This window comes from Macrotis lagotis, chromosome 5 (genome assembly GCF_037893015.1).
Source record: "Macrotis lagotis isolate mMagLag1 chromosome 5, bilby.v1.9.chrom.fasta, whole genome shotgun sequence".
Taxonomy (NCBI): domain Eukaryota; kingdom Metazoa; phylum Chordata; class Mammalia; order Peramelemorphia; family Peramelidae; genus Macrotis; species Macrotis lagotis.
Window position 1 is genome coordinate 123,405,935 of NC_133662.1, and position 21,420 is coordinate 123,427,354.

Genomic DNA, 21,420 nt, shown 5'->3' on the forward strand with positions numbered 1-21,420 from the left:
ACTACATATATTTATCTTAATTATACTTTTGCTACTGTATGCCAAAAAATAGCTGAAATAATATTATTAAGCTTTAGATCAAGAATTAGTATCTAAAGAAAAGTTTACACAAAAGTAATATTCAATTTAAGAACATGGTATATTAATACACAAAAATACATAAGGGGTTTAAAATTAGGATACTCTGCTATCAGATGACTAATGGTATCTTGATTATGACTTCATGATCCAAGTATCTGAGTTTCCCAATGGTAGGGTAATCAGAGAAAGAACATTTTCTACTCAGTTACTCATTTTATTATAAAACTGTTGAGAAAACAAAATTCTTTCATTAAAATAGCTAATTCTAAATGTTGTCTTGTATTACTAATTACAAAAATTATAAACAAAGATGTTGCACAATTAGAAGAAAATTTTAAGAAATACAAGCATCTATAGATCGATAATTTAGGCCAGGTATTGAGAAGTTCCCTTAGCTCCCCTATTCCACACTTCATTATCCCCCACACTTTCTTACTTTTCTGAAATCTCTAACAAAGAGATGGTCATCCTTATGCTCTTAATCTCATCCTTTCTCTTCTGGGAGTTTGGCCCCAATCACAATTTTCTCCCTTATCTTTACTTCTTATCTAATGGCTCTGTTCCTACTTAGTTCAACTATTCAAACTAAGTGGACCTGCTGATGGATGAGGTTTCTCCTTGGGCTCTGAAAGGAATCCAGGAAGAGAAATACTCCAAAAATTCTTAGGGCATTCAAATTCTTAAGAAGAGTTTTCTGAACTTGCTATCTCTACTTCTTGGCCTCTCATTTTTTTTTACCCTTTACAATCTGGGCTGGTAAACCCACCAGTATACTGAAACTGTATCTCAAAGGTTACCAAATGATCACCGAATTTAATCATTCTATTTTTGATCTTTCATCTCCTCTATTTACCTTCCCGTTTTCAGAAATATCTTTAGTTTTCACTTGGTTTTTCTACTACCTATCTGACTAACTGATCATTGGACTCTAACATTCATTCCTTTCTCTTTACTTACATGGTCACATACCCCCCCCCCCCCATTTCAGTAAATATGCTTACTGGCCAACAACTCCAGGGAAAATGCCAGGAGTAGACTGGCAAAGTTTGTAGATCTGACCAAGGTCTTCGTTACTGTCACTCATGCAGACTTATGGAAAATTATGTCAAAATTTGGCTGCTCAGAAAAAGTGAAAGAAATGAACTATTTTGTGTTTACATAAAAGGAAGAAAGATTCAGGTGGTTAGTAAAATACAAGGAAGGTAAGTAATCTATATAACTGCATCTTGATTGAACCAATCCAAATAAACAATTAGATGGACATATAAGTCAAGATTAATGTAGAAATAGGGTGACTTAGGGGTTACTTGAGGTTCATTACTCTAAGATTAACAAGTTTTTACATATTAAATACTACACCCAAGGAAGCACTTAAAGTTCATTATAATAATATGAAATGTATGTGGAGGCATGATCAAAGTGGGGGGGCATATTAAGGAGTAACATGCAAGAGGTGGACTGAGAAAATGGGAATTACTTAATCCCTAGCCAATGAGGGCCTGAGGGAGGGAACTGAAGTTTCAGGGGCAGAGATAAAAGTTGTTTGCCTTTTGCTTCTGTGGGTGTTTGTCTTTGATGATGTGCACCCCTTTCTGCAGGAATGTATTAAATGTTTAGGTTACTTCATCCACCTGGAGTCTTTGTTTTTCTTTTAAAGATTTAGTTCTTTGGGGCGGCTAGGTGATTCAGCACTGGCCCTGGAGTCAGGAGTACCTGAGTTCAAATCCAGCCTCATATACTTAATAATTACCCGGCTGTGTGGCCTTAGGCAAGCCACTTAACTCAATTTGCCTTGCAAAACAAAAAAAAAAGATTTACTTCTAACAATTGGGGGCTTGTCTGGGTTCCCAGGCATCATAGGAGAGAGAGCATTCATCACTGAAGGACAGAGGGACTCCCTATTGAATTTAGCAGCTGTGGATCATGGGTGAGTATCCTCCCCATCTGAGTGCAGCCTTTAGACTTTCTGCTTGGAAAACTAAGATAAGGGAGATTGATTGTGGTTGTCACTATGTAAGCCTGCACACAAGGGTGAGGTAAAGTAAACTGGAACTTTTATATTACCTTGTTAGTGAAAAATCTTGTAGGGGTCAGAAAACTGTGGTGTGTGTGTGTGTGTGTGTGTGTGTGTGTGTGTGTGTGTGTGTGTTTGGTGCTGAGAGCACAGGAGTAAATGCAGAATTTGATTCTGCAGGGAGACAGAACACAAGACCACAAGGAGTCTGACAAAAATAGGCAAGATGAGATGTGAGGGAAATAAGGTAACTAACAAGATGAGTAAGAGAGGACAACTGCCAGGGAAGCATTCCTCTAGAATGCCCACTGGGGGGGGGGCAGCTAGGTGGTGCAGTGGATAGAATACCGGCCCTGGAGTCAAGAGTACCTGAGTTCAAATCCAGCCTCAGACACTTAAGCTGTATGGCCTTGCAAGCTACCTAACCCCATTGCCTTGCAAATATATATATATATGTATATATATACATATATATATATTTAGTTCAACTATTCAAACTAAGTGGACCTGCTGATGGATGAGGTTTCTTCTTGGGCTCTGAAAGGAATCCAGGAAGAGAAATACTCCAAATATATATATATATTGGCTTAAGTATAGTGTAGAGAACTACTGGTTATGTCAGCTCTTAAATATATTTGTGAATAATAAACAGTCTTCCAATAAAGTGTCAGAATATGCCTCTTGTTGGAAAGGGGGACCCTTCATTCAGAATACCTGTCTATATGTTTCAGATTAGATAAGAAAAAGGAAGATTAAGAGGAAGATTCTAATTGGGATCCTCACTGCCCTCCCTCCACCATATCTATCTATCTATCTATCTATCTATCTATCTATCTATCTATCTATCTATCCTCAATTATCAGGACCAAATTTAGAAGAGGAGCCCACAGAGAGACAGGCTATCACTGGGGGAAGAGGATGAATTAGATCAAAAGTACCTAGTACTCCTATAGCATCTCACTCCAAATTAAATAAGGAATTGGAGCAATGTAAAAAAACTTACAGAATTTCCCTTTCCCCCTAAAAAAAAGAGGAAGATCAGACAATAACTCTACATCCACTTAAGGAAATCCCTCTGGGACCAGGGGAAATTGGATTTGTAAATACTTCCTTAAGTTTTGAGGTTAGATTTCAACAAGAAAATGAAGTCTTCAATTGAGGACCCAATAGAACTCTCTGAACAATGATCATTTTTTTAAGAGTTAATTTTTAAACATGGTCTGAATTAATGTTTATACTAAATATATGATTCACTGGAGAAGAAAGAAGTATGGTTAGGGGATCAGCTATGTGAGAATGGAAAAGATGCCACCCTCCTGCCCCTGTTCCGCCAGCAGAACAAAAATATCTTAGTGTAGATCCAAGTTGGAATAATAATAATGAGGCAGAGAGGGCAAAAATGAGGATTTAAGGAATTTAATAATTTCTGGAGTCAGGAAGTACCTAAATATCAAAACTTTTTCTAAAACTTTCAATATACAACAAGAAAAAGATGTAGCCTTTCTACAAAGATTGATCAGATGAGGAACTACTCCAGTATAGACTCAGAGTCTGAGGAAGCTCTAAGTATTTTTAAAAGTACACTATGTAACCAAAAGTAGATATACAAAGGAAACTTTAGGAGTCATTACAGGAGCTACTTAGAGAAGTTCAGAAAGCATTTCTAAAGAGATACAATAAAACAAAAACAGAAAACCCAGGTAATGGTTGCATCTGTTAGGGAAATTTTAAAGAAAGATCAGCAACAGAAACATAGACAAGTATATCCCTGACAGGAGAATGGAATGAGAGGAAGGGGAAGATCTGGGTCTTTTTGACTCAGAAAGGCAGGCTGTTTATTTTGTGAGAAACCAGGGTATTTCAAAAGAAAATGCCCTGAAATTGGGAGTTTTGATGAAGAATGGAGGGGTCAGGGGTTCCTTAATTTTAGGTCTCACTGTAAACCCTTGATAAATTTGAAGGTGAGACCACAAGAAGAACCAAGTCCTTATTAAATTTTACATCAAAAGGAATTAAGTCTTTAAAACTAAAGCTTAATTATATCAGGAGTTAAAGGAGAAGATTCCAATATTTGAAAAAAAATACTTAAATTAGGCAATGACAGATACAGGAACAATTACTTTATCTTTTCCATAAGTGTGAAATAATTTACTGAGATGAGATCTGATTATTTGATTAAATTTAAAAATGGAAATTTGGTATGAAGAAATTAAGATGAAAGATGAAAACTGTAGTCTTAACTAAAGAAAATGAGAAAGAAATTAATCCAATAGTGTGGGTTAGGGATGGCAATAGGGAAGGATTGAGAATAGAACCTATAATGATAACATTGAAGCAAGAAGGGAAAGAAAATATCTTATCTCTTTAAGAAGGAAGGAAAGGGTTGTGTCCAGTGATCAAAGGTGAAGGATGAACTCCAAGAATCTTGTATGTTGGCTTATAATTCTCCCATTCTTCCAGTCAGAAACCAAATGACACTTATAGGATTTAAGGGCTATCAATAAGACTGTAGTGATTAGACATCCAAGTCTCAAATCCTTATACTTTGATGAATAAAATTCCACATCAGGTTAAGTGGTTCAGTGAAGTAAAGCTTAAAAGATGCCTTTTGGGGGTGGCTAGGTGGCACAGTGGATAGGGCACCAGTCCTGCAGTCAGGAGCACCTGAGTTCAAATGTGGCCTCAGACACTTAATAATTACCTAGCTGTGTGGCCTTGGGCAAGCCACTTAACCCCACTGACTTGCAAAACAAAAAACAAAAAAAAGATGCCTTTTGGGCTTGTCCACTAGCACAGAAAAGCAGGGATCTGTTTGCCTTTGAGTGAGAAAATCCCTATACAGGGAGAAAACAAGCTCAGGTGGAACAGTCTTACCTTAGGGCTTTACAGAATCTCCTAATTTATTTGGTCAAATCATAGAGCAATTATTAGAAAAGTTTCAGGCCCCTAAAGGAACAACTTTATTGCAGTATGTGGATGATTTACTACACTCAAGGGAAAAGAAAAATCAAGTGACTGAAGGGACTAATAAATTATTAAAGTTTCTAGGGGAACAAGGACTGAGAGCATCTCAAAACAAGTTACAATACGTAGAGAGGTTAAGTATTTAGGTCATGTTATTAGTGTGGGAATGAGATGGATAAATTCGGAAAAAATTAAAGTAATTATTGACCTACCTCTTCCTAAAATTGAAAGGGAATTAAGAAAATTTTTAGGATTAATGGGATAGAAAACTAAAGGGTTATATCAAAATTATTGGAGGAAGAGCCAAATATATTAAAATGGACTAAAGAAGAGATCAAACAAATAAAGGAATTAAAACAACCATTAATTAATGTCTCAATCCTAGCACTCCCCTCTTTAAATAAACCATTTCATCTATTTGTTAACACTAATAAGGGTCAAATTTGGGGAGGGCAGAGGAAACCACGGGAATTTATTTCCTATTTACTAGATCCATTTTCCAGAGGATGACCAGAAGGTGTGCAAGATGCAACTACTACTGCTCTTCTAGTTGAGGAAAGCAGAAAATTGACCTTTGGAGGTAATTTGGTAGTAAGCACTTTTAACCAAGTGAGTAATATTTTAAAATAAAAAGCAGATGATTCACTGATTCTAGGATTTTAAAATATGAGATTATCATATTAGAAAAGGATGATCTGATATTCACTACAGATTCCTCAATTAATCCTACTACATTTCTATGAAAAGGAGAGCAAAAAGGAGACTTTTACATAATTGTTTAGATGTAATTGAGCATCTAACTAAAGTCCAGCAAGATTTGTCATATGCATCTTTGCATAAGGGAGAAAGGATATTTAATGAGGGTCATCTATAGAAGGGAAATGTCATAATGGGTATGCAATTGTAGAAAATAAATTTAAAAAGTTATTTGAATCTTATAAGCTAACCAATAATTGACCACCACAAACTTGTGAATTATATGCACTAAGAGATAAGCCCTAAAGTTACTGTCAGGAAAAGAAGGGATATTTTATACAGATTCTAAGCATGTTTATGGATTTGTATGTGTTCTTGGAAAAATTGGCAAAAGGCTTGATAAATAGTAAAGGAAAAGACAGTCCATAAAGAATTAGTAAAACAAGTATTGTCACATTTAATGTTTCCTGAGGCTATTGTAGTGGTCCATGTAGCTAGACACCAAAAGAGAAATAATATAGAAGTTAGAGGGAATAGGATGGCAGATGTCATGGCCAGAGATGCTGCCATAGGGATCGATCTAATTTAAATGAAGGTTTTAATTCCTCAGATATCTGAAAGGGAATACTTATTTTCACTAAACAAGAGAAGGAACACTTGAATAAAATTGTAGCTGTTGAAACATTTGAAGGAAGATGGCTTCCTCCTGATGGGAGAGAAATGCTTAACAAGACTCTAATGAGAAAAATACTGATTCTCTTGCATCAAGTGAGTCACTGGGGAATTCAAGGAATGTGTGATATGGTATTAAAGAGATCTGGATGCATGGGTATCTATACTGTAGCCAAACAAGTGTGTGAGGGATGCTTAATTTGTAGAAGAATTAATAATAAGGTTTTAGGAAACAAATTTCAGGAGTAAAAGTAGAGTATTAGGTTCTTCCAGAGTATTGAAGTGTTTTTAGGAACTAAGGTTTCTAAAATAGGGAGATTGAAATATTTAATCATTTAGCTGGCTGGGTGGAGGCTTATGCTCTAATGAATGCCACTGCTATTGGAGTATCAAAAATAATTCTGGAGCAGATCAGTCCAATATTTGGCCTATAGAAAACAGATTCAGATAATGGGAGTCATTTTATGTCTAAAATATTACAAAACATTATGAGTATCTAGAGATTTATTGGGAATTCCATACTTCTTGGGATCCATCCTTTTCAGAGGGAGTGGAAAGGATGAATTAAACTATAAAAAAATAGTTATCTAAGCTGATCTTAGAAACCAAATTACCTTGGAATAAATATTTACCAATAGCTCTCCTGAGGATTAGAACCAGTCCTAGGAAAGATATTGGAATATCACTTTATGAGATGTTGTATGAATTACCATATTTGGTCCCCACATTTCAGACCAAAGATAATTTTTTTTTAAGTTTTTGCAAGGCAAATGGGGTTAAGTGGTTTGCCCAAGGCCACACAGCTAGGTAATTATTAAGTGTCTGAGACTAGATTTGAACCCAAGTACTCCTGACTCCAGGGCTGGTGCTTTATCCACCTAGCTGCCCCCAAAGATAAATTTTTAAAGAACCATGTACTAGCATTATCCTCTACTTTTGCAGAATTAAGACTAAAAGGATTATTGGCATAGACTCCATCTTATTGGCCTGGAGATTGGGTATTGATTAAAACTTGGAGCCATGTGAAATTTCAACCTAAAAGGGAAGGATTGCACTAAATGCTGTTGACCAATGAATGAAACCTTTGTAAGGGCTGCTGAAAAAGGTTGGACACATTATACTCAAATTAAAGGACCAGTTGATTGACCTAAAGAATGGATTATTGGTCCCAATTTCCTAGATCAACACTACCTTCTAAGGACCTCCATGCTCAGTGCTGAGTCCTTCCCTTCCATGGTGCCCCAAGGGGGCTCCAGCCCTGACCCCCCCACAGCCAGGGCCAGAGCCAGAACTGTAGCCAGAGCCCCCCAAAAAGAAAAGAAAGAAGAAATACCTTCGGCATGACAAACCTCCATACACCTACGTGGCCATGATAGCCCTGGTGATCCAGGCTGTCCTGGCTCAGAGGCTCAAACTGGCCCAGGTCATTCACCAGGTTCAAGCCCTGTTCCCCTTCTGCAAGGATGACTATGAAGGGTGGAAGGATTCCATTAGGCACAACCTCTCCTCTAACCAATGCTTCCACAAGGTGCCCAAGGACCTGGAAAAGCCACAGGCCAAAGGAAATTTTTGGATAGTGGACGTGAACCAGATCCCTGCTGAGGCCCTTCGATTGCAAAACACAGCTGTGGCCTGTTGAGGGGAGAGGGGTGGTCAGGGCAAAGCCTTTGCCAAGGACCTGACCCCATATGTTCTCTATGGCTGTCCTTACTGGCCTCCTAGCCCCAACCCAGCCAGCGACTCCTTCAGTATTGATTCCTTGCTTGGGGATATTACAGAAGGGCCCCAGCCCCGAAGGCCATCATCTTCCTCTTCTTCCACTTCAGAGCCAGTGTCCTGGCCCTTGGGCTCCCTCTCCAAGTCATAAGAGGGGTGTTTGTGGGGCCATGGAGCACCTACTTCTCCACTGTCCTCTTCCTCCTCTCCTTCAGAGGGGGGACACTGGCCCCTCCAGCCCATTCCTCTTCTGCAGGGTACCTCAACCCAAGCAGGGCTATTAGGATCTATGGGGGGTCTCAGCTCCCTCCTTCTCTCTCATCTGAGCAAGGCTCCTGGCCTCTCCTGCCCCTTCCTGTAATTCAGGGTACTTCAAATCAGGTACAGCTATCAGGAGCTGCCAGGGTCCCCCTCTGGGGACATCTGTCCACATCATACTCCCCAATATACATCCCAAATGTGGTGATGTCCCCAGCACAACTCCCACCTCCACCTTGCCCTCGGTGTCTGCCTTCCCCAGGCCCTCCCTACTGGGGGCTAGCACCTAAAGCCACAGGTCCCACTGGCTCCCTAGGGGACTTGGATGCTCTCTTTCAGGTGGTGCCACCTAACAAGAGCATCTATGATGTGTTGCTCACTCACCCCTTGGACTTGGTCTCTCCTAACCCAAGGGATTCTACTCTAGGTACATTACTCACCTGGTACAATGTGTGAAGGAATTGGACCAGGATCTCTCTCCCATCCATTCTTTGTTTTTCTTCCCTAATTTCCACCCCAATCTGATTCCACATAAGGAAAGTAAAAGGAGATAAGGCTTTATTTATCCTGGGGGTTCCCAAACATTTTCAGATGCAGTCCCAGGTCCACAATTACAAACCAGTTATTCCTCCTTGAGGACTATCACCCTATTACCATTACCATCTTTCTAATCATCATAGCATTTAAAGCCAGAAAAAAAATCAAACTGAGTCTTTTGAAACTTTTATTAGAACCATTTCCCTTGTGGAATGATACTGCCATGACTTCCCAGAGGGAGAGAGACAGTGAGGAAGAGACTCACTTTGTAGTTGGATCCTGGTTGGAGCCCTGAGGACAATCCATTTGTCACAGAATCTTAGAACTGGGAAGGACCTTTGAGATCACAAGAATTTAACCCCCTAATTTTGCAGAAAGAAAAAACAAATTCATTGAGGGGAAAGAACTATTCAAGGTCATCTAATGACTTAGACCCCAAACTGAGACCCCCCCCAACCCAATTTTCTTGACAGGACCCAGAATTGTTTCCACTATCCCCACTCCCCCAACATTTCTCCAGAGCCTCAAAGCTTGTGGGGGGGGGGTCAGGGCACACAGGGATAGAGGCAATAAAGGACTGAGACACTTTAAAAAAAAAGAATGGATTATTAAAATAGCTCCTGGCCCCCTTAAAGTGACCTTCCATAAGGTGTTGGAGGAATAAATGAATCATTTCAACTTTTTATATTGAGATTGAACATTGTCTTTTTTTGTTGTGTTTATATTGTCATTAGTGGTTTGGTGTGCTGAAAATCAGGAAAGGAAGGGCTATGAGAGTTTAGAAATATTCTTAATAAGGGTAATTCCTATAGGGAAAACAATGTGGTTATTTTCAGTAGGGGGTGCTCATTCTACATATGAGTCTATAAAAGATGGAAGAAAGATGATGAGGGTATCCAGTGAAGATGTTTTTAATGGCATTAGACAAGAGGGTACAATTTCCCTACAATTTGATATTGATCATTTTACTGAGTGTGGTGATTTATCTAACCAGAGGTCCCATTTTAAATATTTGTATTCTGGTGTTCAGGGAGGAGGATTATTTGGTATGCCTTGTAATTCAAGGGATAATGTATGTTTTCCCCCACCATGCCAGGTTGTTGGACATCTTCTAAAGTTGATAATAATATCAAGAGAAGGACAGAATGGAAATGAAGACCCCTATCCAGATGGGACTGCTAGCACCTCCTGTGCAATCAGGTTATTCTTACACTTATAAAAATAGATGACACTTTAACAGACCTTTTGGAGTAGGGATAGATCACTCAGGAAAGGATCCTCTAGGTAGATTTTGATATGCTTCCTGAGTTATCCCTTCCTAGAAATAACCCTAAATTAGTCAAAGTGATCAGAATAGAAGAACTCAAGCAAACTATGGAGATTGAAATTGGATATGGGAATGTGAATACTTGTGTTGAATGGGTCAAATATACAGTGAAGGACCTGAATAAAAGTGAGACTGTTATGCCTGTGTCTCTGCCTGCCCAATAGCCCAGATGGTGCCTTCTCCTCTAAGTATAGGGAAACATGAAAATGACTTCAATTGCACTTTTCACCTTTTTATGAAAAATAAAACAGGGGTAAATTGTAGTGCTTTGTCCCTTCTGTTTTCTCCAATGAAGAGAGACCATGCTAGTGTCTACCAGAATTCTTTAAAATGTGACAAACAATATCTGAAAATTGCATACTCTGTCCACATATCTTCTTGTATGGAATATTATTTTCTTGTACTTAGTAGCAGCTTATTATCCAGACTATATGATCTTCATTTTATATCTTAAATACTAGTTTTGGAAATTGTTTGTAGTCAGAGCTCCTTCAACAGCTCTCCTTATGAATTCTTGCAATAAAAAGACTGTCTCTGACATTAAGCAAAACAGAGTGTGATGCTTATTTCTTCCACATCACCTAAATCTTTTTTTCTTTTAGGTTTTTTGCAAGGCAAATGGGGTTAAGTGGCTTGCCCAAGGCCACACAGCTAGGTAATTATTAAGTGTCTTAGGCTGGATTTGAATTCACATACTCCTGACTCCAGGGCCTGTGCCCAATCACTTTGCCACCTAGCTGCCACCGACATCACCTAAATTTGTCAGAATCCAAATCTTCCTTCAAGGTCAGGTTAGGTGCTTCTACCTCTGTGAAGCCTTTCCTGATACTTCAATTATTGGTTTTCTCCTCCTCTTCAAACTTCTTTGTTATTTATCTATGAATAGGCCTGGTAATGAAGTAGGGGAAATATTGGACAGAGAAATATGTTTTTTTTTATTCTTTTTTGCAAGGCAAATGGGGTTAAATGGCTTGCCCAAGGCCACACAGCTAGGTAATTATTAAATGTCTGAGACCAGATTTGAACCCAGGTACTCCTGGAGAAATATGTTTTTAAAGTTATTAATCTGTACTCTCTGTATTGATTATATATCTTCCACCTTCACCTCATCCCATTGTACCTTGACCATTCCATGCAAAAGCCTCCATCAATAAAACAATGGATCCCTGACTTAACCTGTAAAGGATTACTTTGAGCTACCACCCCTCATCTGCATATCCTTCATTACCTCATCTCTACTCTTTGAGCTGCTGCCCCTCATCAACATGTCTCCTTCCACCTATGTTCCCCTTAGAACTCATTTCTCAGTTGAGCTGCTTGCCTTCTTTTAGAAGATAGTCAGCTCTGGGGAAGTATCATCCACCAAACCCTCCCTCTTTGCCCTTCTCTACTACTTATCTTGTCTACTATTATGCTGCTTGCCTTACTGTAAAGATAGCCTGCTTCATTATCTTCCAAACTCTCCCACCCTCTTCTTACTTCTATTGAAACTCACTACTCCTGCTGCTTCTCCAAAAAACCAAACCTGTGATTTTTTTTGTAGTAACTTGTTAACTTTTTGTAGTAACTTTAAACTGTTTGATCAACTTGTGAATTAAAGTTTAAACCTTTTCTTGTCTGAGTCAGAGATTTGTGAGTTCTTCACCCTCAAACAAATCCCAATAGATTGATCTTTCCTATAACCCATTCTCTCCCTCTTCAGCATAATCCTCTTTATTAAGATGATCAATAAATATTGAAATGGTAATTTTATTTAATACTTAGTAATTTTTCTGAATTACTAATAAATGTAATTCTGGTTTCCATTCTAGGCTTTCTTTCATTCTATTTTGAATCTTTTAGTTTACATTCAACAACTTCCTTGAATTATCTTCCAGCTCTGGTTATCTGCTGAGTTTACAGTAAAAACAAAACAAAACAAAATAAAACTAAACAAAACAAAAGTTCTATAAGCATTTTTCAAAGTTTCCAGATGTTTCTGTCAAACATACTTATAAACTGTCCATTCAGTCTGTCTCTCTGTAGTTTAGAGCTAATGAAAGAGGTTAACTGAATTCTGAAAGTTTCCTTCCTTTCCTTCTATTCTCCCTTACCTCAACTGTAAAGTTGAATAAAGGAAAAAACTGGCATAGGGAAGCTTTGGCAATGTTTCATGACTTTATCCTTTAATATCTACCCATAATCACTAGATTTTCCTCTCACAACTAGCTTCTAATATGTCTTTTTTGAAAATTTCTCTATACACTGTTCTTTTTTAATCAAGGGAGCTAAAAACATATTCTAACAACAAATGGTGACTTTCTTAAAAACTGTTTATAGATTGCTTTCTCTAACTTAATCATTGGGTTTCCAACATACCATTTTAGCTTTTCAGAGCACAAACTTTAACAAAAACAAAAACTTATCTCTGAATTTTTATATTACTTTGTTTTACAAATATTATATGACATATATTATTATAAACTATGGTTATTAGTCTGTGTTCCCCTTTCCCCCTACTACTCTGTAAGCTCTTTTGATACACTGTGGATTACCCCAAACATAATCCATACAATTATAGGAGACAATAATAAATATCTAAGTGAATAAATGAGTAGTAAGCTTTAAGGTTTTTTTTTTTTCTTTGCAAGGCAGTGGGGTTAAGTGATTTGCCCAAGATCATACAGTTAGGTAATTATTAATTGTCTGTGGTCAGGTTTGAACTCAGGTCCTCCTGACTCCAGGGCTGGTGCTCTATCCACTAGTAACAGGTTTTTTATTAAATAATGCATCACAAGTAGAAAACCTTCCAATAACACTTATGGAGATGATAAAGATATTTTACGGATTTTTTAATTTTTTTAATATTTATTCTCTTTCTGTACAATAATTTTTGTATACATTAATAAAGTATTCTTGTTTAAGAGTAAGCAGAATACCCCCTCCCACCACAAAATATAGACTTGCTTGGGCGATAAAGTAAAGGGGAGAGAAAAAAATTCAAATTTAAATAAAATAATAGTAATAATTGTAGGTATGGCCAGGTGGCGCAATGGATGGAGCCCCAGCCCTGGAGCCAGGAGCACCCGAGCCCATATCTGGCCCCATACACCCAACAATCACCCAGCCGTGTGACATGCAAGCCACCCCAACCCCACTGCCCTGCAAAAACCAAAAAAAGAAAAAAGACCCAAAATAAAATAAAATAGTAATAATAGTAGGGGTGGCTGGGTGGTGGACAGAGCATTGGCCCTTAAGCCAGGAGCACCTGGGTCCAAATCCGGCCTCAGACACCCAAAGATCACCCTGCTATGCAGCTCCAGGCAGGCCACCCAGCTCCATTTGCCCTGCAACCCCCCCCCCCAAATAAGAATAATAAAAAATGTGCTTCAGTCTTTGTTCCAACACCAACAACTCTGTTGCAGGTGGATCACATTCTTTATGGTAAGTCCATCACAAAAGTTACTTCCATATTTTTCCACCATTGGCCATTGCTGATTGCTACTCCCTCCTTTCGTATTTCTCTACTACCACAGTACTATATTTTCTCTCTCCTTGCACTCTGACTCTGCTGTAGGGTAGCTGAGTGGCACAGCAGACATATCCCTGGTCCTGGGGCCAAGAGGCTCCGAGCCCCCATACCACCCCTTAGGCCCAGCATCCACCTGGCCCTATGGTCCTGGACAGGCCATCCAATCTCAGCCCCTTGCAAGAAGTAAAAAAGAAAATGTGTTATATCTGATCACTCTCCCCGCATGGTCCATCCTCTCCTGCATCACTCACATCCCCCCCTTCCCCCTGTGCCCCCCCCTTCTTATTCCAGATGCCTATACAGGAACAGGAGCAGGTGGAGCCGTTTAAGCAGGAGCCCCCAGGGCATGAGCCCATTGAGCTGAGGTAGGGGAGAGAAGAGAGAGACTGCCGAGCTCTGTCCTCTGTCCCTGGAACAGGTCGCTGGGGTTCTGACCACATTCAGATCCTGATCATAGTCCTGCCCCCCCCACCTCAGCCCTGTGGCAGAGGGTGGCACATATGGTCATTCACAGACCAGGAGGGAGGAGACAGAGCCTTACATACTGAGACCCTTGTGGGAATGTCCCAAAAGCTCAGGAAGCACCTCAAAACAGGCTTAGGCTGGGAAAATGAGCAAGCAGAGAAATAAGAGGAACACCATTGAGAAATATTTTGCATATGAGCCCAAGAAGGATCAAAATACTTAGTCTGAAGATGAGGAAGCACAAGCTCCTGCATCTAAAGACTCCAAGAAAAACAGAAATTGGGCTCAGGCTATGACAGAGTTCAAAAAAGACTTTGAAAATCAAATGAGGGAGTTGGAAGAAAAACTGGGAAAAGAAAGGAGAGAGATGCAGGAAAAACATGAAAATGAAGTCAGCAGCCTAGTCAAGGAAATCCAAAAAAATGCTGAAGAAAATAGCATGCTAAAAACCAGCTTAGGTCAAATAGATAAAACAGTTCAAAAAGTTATTGAGGAGAAGAATGCTTTAAAAAGCAAAATTGGCCAGATAGAAAAAGAGATAAGAAAACTCTGAGGAAAACAAATCCTTCAGACAAAGAAGAGAACTCAGGGAGATTGATGAATTTGCAAGAAACCAGGATTCATTACTTCAAAAACCAAAAAAATGAAAAATTAGAAGAAAATGTGAAACATCTCATTGAAAAAACAACTGATATGGAAAACAGACTTAGGAAATATAATTTAAAAATCATTGGAATACCTGAAAAGTCATGATCAGGAAAAGAGCCTTGACATCATTTTCAAAGAATTACTACAGGAAAATTGCCCTGATATTCTAGAAGCAGAGGGCAAAATAGAAATGGAGAGAATCCACCAATCCCCCCGAGAAAGAGATCCCAAAAAACCAACCCCCAGGAGTATTATAGCCAAGTTCCAGAACTCCCAAGTCAAAGAGAAAATATTACAAGCAGCCAGAAGTACACAGTTCAAATATCGTGGAGCTGCAGTCGGGATCACACAGGACTTAGCAGCAACTACATTGGAAGATCGTAGGGCTTGGAATATAATATACCAGAAGGCAAAAGAGCTTAGAATGCAACCAGGAATCAACTACCCAGCAAGGCTGAATTTCCTCTTCCAGGGGAAAAAGATGGACTTTCAATGAACCAGGGGAATTTCAAATGTTCCTGTTAGAATGGCCAGAGCTGAACAGAAGGTTTGATCTTCAGATACAGGACTCAGGTGAAGCATGGAGATTGGAGGAGAAGGGGAAAATATGAGGGACTTGATGATGATGAACTGCATGTATTCCTGCATAGAAAAATGACGCTGATAATACTCATATAAACCTTCTCAGTTAATAGAGCAGGTAGAAGGAGCTTTTATAGTTGAAGAACAGGAGAATGCTGAATTTGAAGACAAAATATGGTGTAAAAATGGAGTCAAGAGAAAAAAAGGGAAATGTGATGGGAGAAAGAAAAAGGAAAGGGGGAATAGGCCAAGATATCTCATATAAGTTTTTTTTATTACAGTGAGCTATTGCAATGATATGGAAGGGGTGAAGGCAAGGGGGAATGAGGGAATCTTTGCTCTCATCAGAGGTGGCTAGGAGTGGAAACAGCATATATTTTATGGATTTTAAAGAAATTTTCTTTAGGTTTTTTTTTGCAAGGCAAACGGTGTTAAGTGGCTTGCCCAAGGCCACACAGCTAGGTAATTATTAAGTGTCTGAGACTGGATTTGAACCCAAGTACTCCTGACTCCAGGGCTGGTGCTTTATCCACTGTACCACCTAGCTGCCCCTTAAAGAAATATTTTTTAAAATTTGAATATTAAAAGACAATTAATTCTGACTTTGAATTTACTGACATCCAGTAAACATCTTAAGTATTTGGTGTTCATCATGCTTTGGAAATGGTTCAGAATGTAATAAAAATAACGACATATAGAGATGAAAATATTACCACATATATACATGTGAATATGTGTATACCCACATCCAATCAGTCTCTTTCATGTCTTCTACTGATATAAATATCACATCACACTAGATTAGGCCTTCCACATTTTTCACTTAAACTATAATAGATTCCTCATTGGTCTCCCTGCTCAAGTCTCTCCTCTGTCCAACCCATCATCCTCTTTATAGTTGCCAAAGTGATTTCCCTAAATAAAGGTGTGAAGAGGCTCAAGTAAATTCAAGCATCAAACACAAATTGCCCTAACATTTTTAAGCCCTAGACAATCCAGCTCCTCTTTAGATTTTGCATTTCACTACACATTCTTCTGTATATCCATCCTGGCCTTTTGGCTCTTCCTTGTACATCTCCCAGCTCCATGACTGGCTAGACTTAGTTCATCTTCCCCCACTACTAGAAAATATTCTCTTCTGTTGTCTGTTTCCTAGAATCCTACAGCAGGCCTTTCCAATCCCCTTAGATGTTAGATGTTCCACCCTCTAAAAAAACCCTTTTTGGGACTTATTTCCTCCTTCCTCCCCATTTAGGAAGACAGCATTTAAAAATATGTAAAGTGTATACACAAGGACTTATATATGTAAATATAATTACCATACTTGATTAGGCACTTAATAAATGTTCAAAAGATTATCTCAATACATTGTATGTGTGAATACTGAAATACTGCTGACACTACTGACCATAAACACCTAGAAATTCAACCAAATTTGATCTCAGACACTTAATAATGACCTAGTTGTGTGACCTTGGACAAATCACTTAGCCCCTTTGCCTTGCAGAAACTGAAAAACAAACAAACTAGAAATTCAATTCTTAAAGCAGTAAAAAGTTCAAACTATAAGAAATTTTCACTTGTGAGTACATTCTACAGTAAGCAATCTGAAAAGGGGGTTATGGTGGGACACTAGTTTATAACATTCAAAATATCATGATTTTTGTTTTCCATTTGTATGCTAACCAAAATTATTAAACCTCACACACAAACCATTTCATACAAAATAATTTTTCACAGTTCCTGAACTTGGAAAGATTATTATTTAAACTCTCAATTTCATTATGCTTTTCCTCCCTGTCACCTCTCCTTGCCTCCCCCCCCCCAGCTTAAAAAAATGTTTTGAAAGAGATTCAATACCTTTTTGGGTGGATTACAGAGGGACATAAGCATTCCTTTGAGAAGATAATGTTATTTCTTCTTTATAATTAGTAGCTAAGAACTACTTAAATCAAGTTTTTGATCCAAAGTTGTATATCTCAAAGTGGGTTTCTTAATGATAGAATGTTTATTCATTCATAAAATGCATTTTTGGGTTTATATTTGTTAATCAATTTGAAATTAGACCCTCAAAGTCACTAAACTGTATATATCCTTTGATTTAGTGAAACCTCAAAGAGATCAAAGATAGAAGAATCTACATAAACAAAAATATTTCTGATAGCAATTTTTGAGGTGGCAAAATATGGGAAACTAAGTGAACATTGACTGGGAAATGGCTGAACAATTATGAAATATGAATGTAATAGAATATATTTTGTCATTTAAAGATATGAAAAAAGGGCAGATTCAAAGAACCCTAAGAAGACTTGTATGAACTGATACAGACTGAAATAATCATTGTCAGAATACAACACTGTGAAAGTGAACAACTTGGAAAGACTTTTAAAACTCTGATCAGTTCAACTACCAGCCATAATTCCAGAGTACAAATGAAGAATATTATTCACCTTCTTACAAAAAGAGTTGATAGTACAGAATCAGACATAAAGTTTCAGACATACCTAAGGGAGAGATTATAGTTACTTAACTATGGATATTTATTCGAATGAGTTTGTTTTTCTTCTTTCTTTTTTTCCAACAGGGAGAGGGAAGAGAGAAAGGTCAGAGGAAGGAAAAATAAATTACTTGAAAAAAATGAAAATAAAAGTTACATTAAAATGTACATATGTATATGATATGCTAGTAAAGTACCATTAAAGTTTCCTTCTCAAAAAAATGAGTACATGACCTTTATCTTACCAATTTTGATTCTAAAGAAACAACACTGGCTTAGTTTCATGGCCTACAGAACTGTTACCCAATCTTTGACAGATGGCACGGTCAGATTAGTCCTTAGGGTAGATTCTTAATGAATACTAAAAATGTTATGAGGACATTATGGAAATGGCTATAAATAATACCAATAAACCTGAATAAGTTACTCATAGGCTATCTAATGTTATGACTTGAATTTTATCATTACTGCTTTTTTTAACCTGAAAACTTAGAACCTGGCAAAATATGCTCTTAGTTATGAGGATATGCTAGAAGGTCATAACTTTAAGCTGCTTTCCTATTACAGAAGATGGATTTGCATTGACCCAGCTCTATTCTCTTATGTTTTCCTTTGTGATCAACATCATACATTTATGGAACATTTGGTCTGGGTTAGATGTACAATCTGTAGCCAGAGAAGCTTAAGTCAAATGGCCTACATAGAGTCTGAATAAAGAACCTTGGCCTCATTAGCACAGTACTCTAAGCAATTGAGCTGAATATCAAGAATTATTGTAGAAAAGGGAAACATAATACATTTAGTTATCAAAAAATATGTTACTTAGTTCTACAGATCTTCAAAAAATCATACATATGCAACCAACATATACATATATTCACACAAAACATACATATATACCCATATATATACATATACCCATCCATATATATATATATATTTATCACATAATGAAATCCTAAAATGTGTATAATTTGCTTTGCTGGTGTTAGGAAGATTACAACCCATATTATAGGGCAACCATACTATTAGGGTAATCAGACTATTATTATATGTAGAGCATTAAATCATACACTCTTAAAGTTGGAAGGCATTTTAGAAGCTAATTATCCTAATCTCCCATTCATTGTTTTATTCCAGTGAATATAATTTTACTTTTAACATATCTGAATCATGTAATAATCTAAGTGTTTATAATAGAATTCTACTGCATTTTAGAATTAGATCTTTGGATCATAAAACATTTTAGATGAAATGAACTTTCAGTTTATAGAGAAAGAAAACTATCAAAGTTCTAAATCACTGAAAATTAGATAAATGCAAATTGAAACAACCATGAGGTACCACCTTACATCCATCAGATTGATAGAGTTGATAGAAAGGAGAAATGGCAAATGCTGGAGGGCCTGTGGGAAAGCAGATACATTCCTCAGGAGATTTTTGTACTTTTTTTTTAACATTTGGACAACTACTTTTTTGTTTTGTTTTGTTTTTTGCAAGGCAAATGGGGTTAAGTGGCTTGCCCAAGGCCACACAGCTAGGTAATTACTAAGTGTCTGAGACTGGATTTGAACCCAGGTACTCCTGACTCCAGGGCCAGTGCTTTATCCACTATGCCACCTAGCCACCCCTGGACAACTACTTTTTAAGGAGTTTTCTTCAGTTAAATTTTCTACATTTTTTCCATTTTTTTGTGCTTCCTTTACCAAGTTGTTGACTCTTTATTATTCTCTTGCATTACTTTCATCTCTTTTCCAATTTTTCTTCCATTTCTCTAATTTGATTTTTAAAATTCTTTTTGAGCTCTTCTAGGAGTTTTTGGATATGAGATTAATTTTTTTGATAGTTTCACATGTAGATGTTTTGACATTGTTGTCTTATTCTGAGTTTGTGTTTTGATCTTTCCCATCATCACAGTAACATTCCATAGTCCGGTTCCTTTTTTGTTGTTTGCTAATTTTCTAAGCTATTTTGTGTCTTTTAAAGTTGGGCTTTGCTCCTGAGGTGGAGGGGGCACTTGTGCTGAGGGAGTTGGAGTGTAAGATATGACTGCCAATCTGCTGCACCAAGGGCACAGGACCTTGCTACTGACCTGGGCCAGGGCTCAGGAGCCTCCGGCTAGCTTGCTAGGGATGCAGCCTGTTGTTGGCTTGCCTGGCATTACCTTCACTAGACTGCATTTTCCTTTTACTCAAGTGAGACAGAACTTTCCTTCCAACCTTCTAAATTGTCTTGGGCTGGAAAATTGTTTCATCCTTTTTTTGTTCATTCTGCTGCTCTTGAATTCATTTTGAGGTGCTTTTTTTATAGTTTGGATGTAAATTGGATAACTCAGGTGAGTTCCTGCCTTATTCTACTATCTTGATTCTGCCCTATCAGTGCAATGAACCAATTCAAATGACTCATGATTAACTATTGGACTCAGACTGCAAATTAAACATATTTTCTTTTCTATTCCTTTTGGACATGGCTAATGAGGGAATTTTTAATTTTTACTATATTCCTAATGGATTTTGTTGTTCTTGTTTTTTTCAATAGGTATGGGAAGAGGAAGTGAGAGAAAATTTGGAACTGATAATTATATACAATATGTATATATACATACATACACACACATACATATATAAATTTGCCTCTATGTAGGTAATTTGCCTTGCCAAATTGCCTCATCAAAAAATGCATGTATATGTGTGTATGGGTGTATGTGTATGTATGTGTTATGAATTTTTTTGGCGAGTTAATTGGGTTAAGTCACTTGCCCAAGGTCACAGAGCTAGAAAGTATCAAGTGCCTGAGTTTAGGATTTGAATTTAGGACCTTCTGACTTCAGGGCTGGAACTCTATCCACTCTGATACAAAGCTGCCCCTTAAATTGTATTTTTAAAAAAAAAAGACAAGGAGAGAAGAGTAAACGAGACAAATGGTTTGATTTCTCATTAAAACCTGACATGAAATACCCAACTGGCTGGGATGGGGGTAATATACACCCAATGAGCAAGAGAGAGAACCAATTAGAAGTAAAATTATAGTCTTGCTTCAGTGAGAGCACAGTTGAGACTGGATGATATAAATTTGAAGTTACTCTTGTCACCATAGGTAATTTCCTCTATCATCATCTATTAGCATTTGAATGGGAGTAGAGGAGACAGGTGGCTGGGGTTTGGCAAGGTTATAAGTAGTCAGAGGACAAGAAGGCATGGAATTCTCAGGAAGAGAACAATGAAATATTGAACTGCTAAGAACAGGGTCCAGAAGTGATGATCTTCTGAGCAAATATAAAAGCTTCTTCTGACACATTTTCTAGAACTCCACCATATTTTCACTAACATCACCCTCCTATTTCTCTAAAAGTGTAGAAGGCTTTTCCACCTTTCTAGATGTCAGCCCTCTTTAATCCAGTTATAAGAAGAATTAAGATTCTAGTACCCAGCTCTCCACTGTAATAGTTCCTC

The 21,420-nt window shown here is 37.7% G+C and overlaps 1 protein-coding gene and 1 pseudogene across 3 annotated transcripts in view; one reads left to right on the forward strand and one right to left on the reverse strand.

Moving 5' to 3' along the window:
• Nucleotides 1-21,420, reverse strand: part of FAM184A (family with sequence similarity 184 member A) — a 164,629-nt gene that overhangs the window by 76,640 nt on the left and 66,569 nt on the right. The gene's annotated exons all lie outside the window — the stretch shown is intronic.
• LOC141489867 (forkhead box protein H1 pseudogene) lies at nucleotides 7,634-8,857 on the forward strand (annotated as a pseudogene).